We start from the raw sequence: 10,262 nt of genomic DNA, 5'->3' as shown, positions 1-10,262 counted from the left end.
ATCTGTAAAACAAAACATTCTGTACCTCAATACGACAACATGTTACTGGGAAAATGCCTTGCTTTTGGCAAAAACGTCAGCCTTTTCCCCCATTAATATACTATTTGGTATTTATTTAAACATTTTTAAACAGGTGCAAGCTATTAACAGTTTTGCAGAAATCGACAGGGAAATTTCTATTGTTTTAAAAATACAAAACAGGACTTCCCTGGTGGCACAGTGCTTGAGAATCCCCACAGATACACCAGAAATACATCTACACGTGGACCAACTCCTACAGAACACCTACTGATCGCTGGCAGAAGACCTCAGACCTCCCAAAACGCAAGAAACTCCCCACGTACCTGGGTAGGGCAAAAGAAAAAAGAATAAACAGAGACAAAGAATAGGGATGGGACCTGCACCAGTGGGAGGCAGCTGTGAAGGAGGAAAGGTTTCCACACACTAGAAGCCCCTTCTCGGGCAGAGACGGCAGGTGGCGGAGGGGGGAGCTTCGGAGCCGCGGAGGAGAGCACAGGCACAGGGTGCGAGGGCAAAGCGGAGAGATTCCCGCACAGAGGATCGGTGCTGACTGGCACTCACCAGCCCGAGAGGCTTGTCTGCTCACCCATCAGGCCAGGTCGGGCTTCGGTCGGAGCACAGGGAGAGGACTAGGGCTGGAGGCGTGAACACAGCCTGAAGGGGGCTAGTGCGCCACAGCTAGCCGGGAGGGAGTCTGGGGAAAAGTCTAGACGTGTCGGAGAGGTAAGAGACCATTGTTTTGGGGTGTGCGAGGAGAGGGGATTCAGAGCACCGCCTAAGCGAGCTCCAGAGATGGGTGCGAGCTGCGGCTATCAGCGCGGACCCCAGAGACAGGCGTGGACCGCTAACACTGCCACCAAGAATCCTGTGTGTGAGCGCAGGTCACTACCCACACCCCTCCAGGAGCCTGTGCAGCCCGCCACTGCCAGGGTCCCATGATCCAGGGCCAACTTCCCTGGGAGAACACACGGCGCACCTCAGGCTGTTGCAATGTCACCATGGCCTCTGCCGCCACAGGCTTGCCCGGTATTCCAATTATAACTACTGTACCCCTCCCTCCCCACTGCCTGAGTGAGCAAGAGCCCCCTAATCAGCTGCTGCTTTAACCCCCTCCTGTCTGGGTGGGAACAGATGCCTGAGGGCGGCCTACATGCAGAGAAGTGGCCAAAACCAAAGCTGAACCCCAGGAGCTGTGAGAACAAAGAAGAGAAAGGGAAATTTCTCCATGCCGCCTCAGGAGCAGCGGATTAAATCCCCACAATCAACTGATGTACCCTGCATCTGTGGAATACCTGAATAGACAATGAATTGAGGTGGTGGACTTGGGGAGCAACTGGAGACTTGGGGTTTACTTTCTGAGTCTGATTGGTGTTGGTTTTACGTTTATCTTAGTTTAGTTTTTAGTGCTTCTTATCACTGGTGGATTTGTTTGTTGGTTTGGTTGCTCTCTTCTTTTTTAATTTTTAAAATGTTATTATTTTTATTTTTTCATTTTTTTCATTTTTTCTCTTTTTGTGTGTATGTGTATGTTTCTTTGTGTGATTTTGTCTGTGTAGGTTTTCTTTTACCATTTGACCTAGGATTCTGTCTGTTCTTTTTTTTTTTCTTCCTTTTCTTCTGAGCCGTGTGGCTGACAGGGCCTTGGTGCTCTCACCGGGTGTCGAGCCTGAGCCTCCGAGGTGGGAGAGCCGAGTCCAGGACACTGGACCACCAGAGACCTCCCAGGCCCACGTAATATCAATCGGTGAGAGCTCTCCCAGAGATCTCCATCTCAACACTAAGACCCAGCTCCACCCAACGGCCAGCAAGCCCCAGTGCTGGACACCCCATGCCAATCAACTAGCAAGACAGGAACACAACCCCACCCATCAGCAGAGAGGCGGCCTAAAGTCATACTAAGTTCACAGACTCCCCAAAACACACCACCAGACGTGGCTCTGTCCACCAGACGGACAAGATCCAGCCCCACCCACCAGAGGACAGGCACCAGTCCCCTTGACCAGGAAGCCTACACAAGCCACTGAACCAACCTCAACCACTGGGGGCAGACACCAAAAACAATGGGAACTACGAACCTGCAGCCTGCGGAAAGGAGACCCCCAAACACAGTAAGTTAAACAAAATGAGAAGACAGAGAAATACACAGTAGATGAAGGAGCGAGGTAAAAACCCACCAGACCAAACAAATGAAGAGGAAATAGGCAGTCTGCCTGAAAAAGAATTCAGAGTAATGATAGTAAAGGTGATCCAAAATCTCGGAAATAGAATGGAGAAAATACAAGAAAAGTTTAACAAGGAACTAGAAGAACTAAAGAGCAAACAAACAATGATGAACAACACAATAAATGAAATTAAAAATACTCTAGAAGGAATCAATAGCAGAATAACTGAGGCAGGAGAACAGATAAGTGACCTGGAAGATAAAATAGTAGAAATAACTGCTGCAGAGCAGAATAAAGAAAAAAGAATGAAAAGAATTGAGGACAGTCTCAGAGACCTCTGGGACAACATTAAATGCACCAACATTCGAATTATAGGGGTCCCAGAAGAAGAAGAGAAAAAGAAAGGGTCTGAGAAAATATTTGAAGAGATTATAGTTGAAAACTTCCCTAACATGGGAAAGGAAATAGTCACCCAAGTCCAGGAAGGACAGAGAGTCCCATACAGGGTAAATCCAAGGAGAAACATACCAAGACACATATTAATCAAACTATCAAAATTTAAATACAAAGAAGAAATATTAAAAGCAGCAAGGGAAAAGCAACAAATAATATACAAAGGAAATCAAATGAAAACATTATCAAATATAATATCTACATGATAGCAAACAAAAACCAGAGAATAGTCAATATGTGGATCTAGACACCTGAAGAATAATGGAGACAGGAGAAAGTGACAACTTACATTTCACATCATCAGTCATTCAACCAACAAGAATTTATTGATTGCCTAGTATTGTACCAGGCACAGTGGAGCTGGGGTACCATGTGAACAAAACAGACATGGACTCTGTCCTCAAGGGTTTTGAAAAAGACTTGAAATTCATCTCATCCAGGTATCTGTAGATGCTTAAGCCGCCTTTGCAATATCCCCACTGAGTGGTTGTGTCGAAAACCATGGATTAACTTCCAATTTCCTTCCTCAACAGACATTTACGTTCCAGGTTCTAGGTACTGGGGACTGTTTGGAAAACTGTTAGGAATAGAGCAGCAAGCAAAACTGTGAAACAAATTACATCCCTCCTGTACTGCTCCAGTTGGAAATGTAAAGACTCCTTGCATCTAGCGTTCCAGATATGATTTAGCTTCTGCCAATCAGACGCCCCCATGTGAGGCTTAGATTGGTAACTGGATTAAGTGCTCTAGATGGGCTCTAGACGGGCAGGGCGTGAGGTGTCCACTTGGCGGGTGCACGGCATTGCATCAGCATCATCAGTGTAGTTCCAGGGGAGGCGGCGCTTCCACGATTTTGTAAGTTAGTGAACACCAGGTAATAAATCCCTGCCACAGCGGAGCACAGACTGATACAATGTTAATAACCCAGTGCCTGTGCCTGTGGTTTAGCAGGAATCCCTCTCCGCTGCTGTTCCCAGTGGGATTCTACAATATTGATTGTGCAAGTACAAAAAACAGAAGATGAAAACCCAAATCCTATTTCTTCCCTTCTGCTTTCTCTTTCCAACAATAGATCAGATGCATAACATATAAAATCTGGAAGTCACGCAGACTTGTACTGTCAATTTTATCTTCCCTGTTGTAAACTTCACGAGTGGTTGAATTATTAAATTGAAGTCTTGAATTCTGACTGCATAAAGAGACACATTGCTGTGATTAGATACGAAGTCATAAAGAACATGAATATTTGACATGTGTGTACCCTGAGGTCAGTAACCTATATCTAAAGAGTGTCGGGCACATAAATAAAACAAGAAATCGGATTTACCGTATAAGCAGAGCTATTTCTAAGCTTCAAGGTTATTAAGAATGGAACTCTAATAGCTTCATTTGAAAATTGACATGCTTATTTCAGGTATCTACATTTCCCAGGATAAAATGTTCTTTTGAGTCTAAAGTTAAAATAACAACATGCAGGTGTTTACAGTCTAATCACAGCAAACTTTCTTCATCAAGAGATGTGATGGTTTAGTCATTCACTAGGCTGTGATCTGCTCAGTGAAATTGGACACAATTGCAGATTTCAGATATGATACTTATTTCCGAAAACACTTGGAAAATGGGCCGGGAATGTTTCTTCAGTGGAAATAAGAAAGGTGGCATGCAAATGCTTGAGAGTCATTTAGGGATATTGAAGAATAATTTTTAATCACCTGATCTGATAAATTGAGAAAGAAAATTCCACTTTGTCGGATTTATAAAAACGGGTAGTTTGCTTTCAGAGAGAGTTTAGAAGTGGTTCTGCATAATGGTAAAGAAATGAGTTTGATGGTTTCCTTAATTTGACTTGCAGCTCCATAAAACATTTAGGAAATAAAACCGTCTTGATCCATTTGACAGGCAGTAATGTTTTCTTTCTCAGACTCCCAAATTACTTTGCGATTCTTTCATGACTATATCACAGTCTCTTTAGAATGATCAAATTGGTGTAAATATCTTTTTCTCCCTGTACGTTTATAAGCTCCTGAAAGACAGGTATCATCTTAATACCCAGATAGTTCTATCACAGAGCCTTGCAAAGTATGTATCAATAAATAATGGGTGTTAAAGATAAAATAGTCTTTGTGTAGATTAATTTCGTACATTAATTCCTAAAGTACCGAGACTCCACTTTCCAGCTGGATAGCAGAGTCAGCAGAGATGCTGGGCAGGTTTATCCAATGTCTCCAAATCGTAAAGTATTCAATGTCCAGAAAGGTTGGCCCTTCTGGAAAAATCCTTTGGATCCTAGAGCCTGAACATTCCTAGCTATCTTTGAGTAGACAAAACCTGAATAGTTTGGGGGTTCATGTTTATATGGGGAAGCATTTATCAGGGCGTGTGTGTAGCGTTCACAGTGCACTCTGTAGAAGGCAGGGTTGTAACGCGAACATGGGAACAGCCCGAAGCAGGCCGCCAAGAGTGGTGGGGACATAAAGGAGGGTGTGTATCAACCTAAGGCATCCGCATTTAAATTTCACACACACGCACACATCACTGTGCAGGCCAAAGAAAACCTGTCTGAAGGGCAGCCAGTTTTTGACCGGCGAAGAGCAACCTAGCAGATGTAGCCTTGTGTCCTTACGTAGATGGTGGGGTGGGTGAGGGGACCATAAGAGCAGCAGACGGAGTTAAGCGGGTTGGTGCTAAAGCAGGCGGACAAGTGGACTGGGTTCCGGAAGAGAATGGTACCAGGAAGCAGGTACAATGGAGAAAGGTGAGACTGAGGTTCTCAAGACACCCTTGGTAAAGACACCAGTCCTGCCCAGGACGGGGCGTGACACAGAGAAGCACGTGCTCCAGTGCACGTTGTCCGGCTCCCTCCCTTCCTGGTTGTGGGGCCGTATCAAGGCATCGAACACGTCCAAACGGCACCTTCCTTATGTCTCACAAGAGGGTAGCAACAGCGTCTCCCTCATAGGGGTGTTATGATTCAATGAGAAAAAACTTAGAACAGAGCTCAACTCATGCCATGTTATATAATTCTCTTTACACTTTGTAATGTCTTACATGTGCGTGTGTGTGTTCATGTGTACGTGCGTGTATAATTTATACAATGCTTTTTATATTTCTTAGAACCGTACCCCGCGGTCCGCCTAAATCGATCCTTTCTCTGACACAGCCTCTAGAGATTCGTTGTTAGCTTTACTTCTGCAAAAGAGTGAGATCACACTTCGGTACGTTTTTGAACGAGAACACTCATTTTTCAGGTCTGGGTCACAATCTGCTACTTACTTACATTTTCAGACTGCATCCACCTCTGAGGAGCAATGCACTTTTTAAGTTGCCTCCCTGCTGTGTAAAGTGGTACTTCTTCTATCGGTCCTAAAAGAGTCTCTTTTATGCCTCAAGAAGTTCACTTCAGTTCTAGTTTTCTGGAATTTGATTATTAAGCCTGTTTATTTTAACCATGCCCTTAGTGATTTTATTGATTCCAATTTCATTTCATTCTGCAAGTCCTAGACCCTTGACTATATCCGGGCTAAAATCTTGTTCATTTAGTTCCTTTTTTCTAGGTCTGCTATACCTTCACTCAGCACCCATCAAAGGAGTCCTGGATTGAGCCCAAACTCATGCCTCGGACATGGGTGAAAGAGACACCCATAATGTCACAGAACATTTTCTACACACTACTATTTCAAGCAGGGAAACCACTTATAATTCTACCATCCTATCCGGATAACTACCTTTACTGTCTAAATTCACTTTAAAAATGACTTAATCTATGCAAAGTAATTGCAAACATGGTCAAGGAGACACTGGCCCAAACATATTGCCGCATGAACTTGTGTGCTTTTGAAGTCATTGTCAATGCACAGCAAATCGTGCGATTAATCCACATTTATGTTCCATGTAAATTTGTTTTATTTTTGATAATGAAGCCTGGAGGAATGATTCTTGAAGTATCATAACAGCATTGACTGACAGCTCCCTAAGTGCCGTCTCTCTTATAGCAGACATAAATGACAGCTCGTAGGTAAAGAGCATATGCAAATGGATGGGGTTCACACTGAACACAGTGGGGTAAAAAGCCAAAGAAAATACTTGTTCTATTTCTTATTTATTAAAATTCAATCAATATGATAAAATATATGAACTTTGGGAGAATAGATTTACTTGTGGGCTGAGACAGATTCAGTTCTTAAACTGTTAGAGAAGCTTGATATATAGTAATTATGTACTAAAACTACCTCATATAAACATTTTTAAACGCCAGTGAAATTTACATTACTCATTTTCATACCCCATGTATACTGTTTGTTTAGCTGGGAGTGGTCTGTATAACTAGAGCCTTTTTATGTTGTAGATTTAAATTATCAGGTTATCTTTTGTGGGCAACCACCTGTGTAGATTAAGTTAAAAATCTGGCCACATTAAAAACAAGAATCCTGCAATGTCACTTCTAGGTATACACCCCAAAGGATTAAAGGCAGTGACCTGAACAGATACTGTACACTCATGTTCATAGCACCATTATTCACAAGCCCAAAGGTGAAAGCAACTCAAGTGTCCCTTGACAGATGGATAAACAAAATGTGGTCTATGCATACAATGGGATATTACATCGCTTTAAAAAAGAAGGAAATTCTGATGCATGCTACAACATGGATGAACCTTAAAAACATGCTAAGTAAAATAAGCCAGTCATAAAAGGGAAAATGTATGATTACACTTAGATGAGGTAAATATAATAGCCTAATTCACGGAGACAGAAAGTAGAATTGCCGTTACCAGGGGCGGGGGGAGAGGGAAGATAGGAATTGTCTCATAGTTTCAGAGTTTCAGCTGGAGAAGATGAAGAAGTTCTGGAGGGCTCCCCTGGTGGCGCAGTGGTTGGGAGTCTGCCTGCTGGATGCAGGGGACACGGGTTCGTGCCCCGGTCCGGGAAGATCCCACATGCCACGGAGCAGCTGGGCCCGTGAGCTATGGCCGCTGAGCCTGCGCGTCCAGAGCCTGTGCTCCGCAACGGGAGAGGCCACAACAGTGAGAGGCCCGTGTAACGCAAAAAAATAAATAAATAAATAAAAAGGAAGCTACTGGATTTTTTAAAGACCTTTAGAAATCAAAATAATTTATTCACGTAATTTTTTTAACTGAAGCATAGTAAACTAAAGTCAAAGTAATAAATCTTCCATGGTAATGGTTTAAGGGCAAGCGATGCTGGCTTTCTTCACATCCCGTCCTTCACTCAGAGGAAAGGCAGATCACCTGTTCTGGAACAAGCCGGTGCAGCTCTGCGGGCAGGAGAATGTAGTCTCACAATCTGCAGGCAGGAGGTCCGAGATCAAGGTCAACAGGGTTAGTTTCTTCCCTGTGAGGGAGAATCTGTTCCAGATCCTCCTTCCTTGTCTCTGGTGGCCTCGGGGGTTCCATGGCTTGTAGACAGCCATCCTCTCCTTGTATCTTTATGTTGTTTCTCCTCTGTACATGTCTGTTTCTGTGTCTAAATTTACTTTTTTTTAGTAAGTAGTGCTGAAGTTCCTGCTCTGGGGGCTACACTGCTGAGGATCACTGGTCTGATACACCCTTGTTATGCTGATTAGAAATGCAGGTTTTCCATAAGCGAAATGACCACCAAGGGTCAAGAGTGAGTCCGTGGCAGGGCTCAGAGGGGAACTCTGATTTCTTGATCCACATTTTATGCACTTTCCCTGAAGCATACGGTTTTTGGTCATCTTTTTTTTTTTTTCTTGTGCTGTACAGTAGGACCTTGTTGTTATCCATTCTGTATATAATCGTTCGCATCTGTTAACCCCAAACTCCCACTCCATCCTGCCCCCACCCACATTTGGCAAGCACAAGTCTGTTCTCTATGTCTGTGAGTCCGTTTCTGTTTGGTAGATAAGCTCATCTGCGTTATACTTTAGATTCCACGTATAAGTGATATCATGTGGTATTTGTCCTTCTCCTTCTGACTTACTTCACTGAGTAGGATCATCTCTAATTCCATCCATGTTGCTGCAAATGGCATTATTTCGTGCTTCGGTCATCTTTAATTCAAAATTCTCTGAAGATCTCCATCGTCTGTGGACCTATCAAGCCTTCGTGTTTTTTCTAGACTGAAGTTTTCCATATTGATCGACAAAGCTCTGCAGTTCCAGGGACGCTTTCTAGGAATCCTTTAAAAATGTGTGTAGGTTTTTTGTGTTGTTACAAAAGAATTTGATTCTATGAACATTTTTATACATGTATCCTGATATACTGTGCAAGAATTTCTGCAGGGTATATATACCTAGGAATGTAATCAATAGATTGTAGGGTGTGCTCATCTTAACTTTAGATCATTGATTCATGGATTTCAGGAAAACTATATCAGTTTACACCCTCACCACCAGCATCTAACACTTCCTGCATTCTCACAACTCGGCAACACTGGGTGTTGTTTGTCCAACATTTCGACTTTCCTGATATTTACCTTAGAAGCTGCTCTAGAACCAAATCCTCGCATTTACATGACTCCACCATGTCGGACTGTTGGTATTTTATGATCCTGATATGGGACCGAGGATGCCTGTTGCCTCTGACATAACAGGTGCTCAGTAAACGAGAGAAAAATTAAATGGATCTAAGATGTAGCTGTTTGGTAAAATGACATTTTTTTCATATTTTAAATGTTTATCAGTACATTCCTGATTCCAATCTTTCCTTCTGTCTCCAAATTATGCAGCCAGTGTCAACCTACAGTTACATATTTCTTCCCAAACTCAAAGGCTACACAGGAAATTCAAAGCAGCAGTCCAAGGGTTGCCCCTAGAGGTGGGAGATGTATTACATTTGCTTTACTGTAATCTAGTAAAAGATCATAACATGAATCTTACAGAAAAAAGCTTCCACAATTCCTAATCTTAATTTCAGTACTTAATGTATTTTTCATATGCTCCAACATGTCATTTTAAAAAAATGATATAAATTCTGCTTCTACATACTTATTTGATTGTCTTGGTGAAATTTCCACAATTAAGTTAAAAAACTTATTTTTTTACAATGTGTAGGAACTGCTGTTTAAAGACATCTATTTTAATAAGTTATAAAGTCTTGGTTCCCGAATACTAGCTCATGGGTCTCTGCCAGCTTTGTTCGTTTGTTTGTTTGTTTTGCGGTACTCGGGCCTCTCACTGCTGTGGTCTTTCCCGTTGCGGAGCACAGGCTCCGGACGCGCAGACTCAGCGGCCATGGCTCACGGGCCCAGCCGCTCCGCGGCATGTGGGATCTTCCCAGACCGGGGCACGAACCCGTGTCCCCTGCATCGCAGGCGGACTCTCAACCATTGCGCCACCAGGGAAGCCCCTCTGCCAACTTTTGATGAAAGTCTCGCTAGCCTAAAAGGTAACACCAAAAAGAACGAGTGCGAGCTTTGCGTACACATAAATGCACTCCATTTGAAGGACCACACTTCATTCCAAGATTATGTCACTTTTACCTTCTTAATATTAACATGTTCTGTGTTTTACGAAATAGTGATGATAGTAGATGACATTTATTTGCTTGACAACTTGACCTCAGATTTTCCATATGCATGTGTGTATTTGCGTATTAATTTTACTGATCCTTCGAATCTAATTGTTTGGAAACCCTTTAAGAGCGGCT

This window comes from Stenella coeruleoalba (assembly GCF_951394435.1).
Source record: "Stenella coeruleoalba genome assembly, chromosome: 13".
NCBI classification, from domain to species: domain Eukaryota; kingdom Metazoa; phylum Chordata; class Mammalia; order Artiodactyla; family Delphinidae; genus Stenella; species Stenella coeruleoalba.
Note: the sequence above shows the minus strand (reverse complement) of the source record.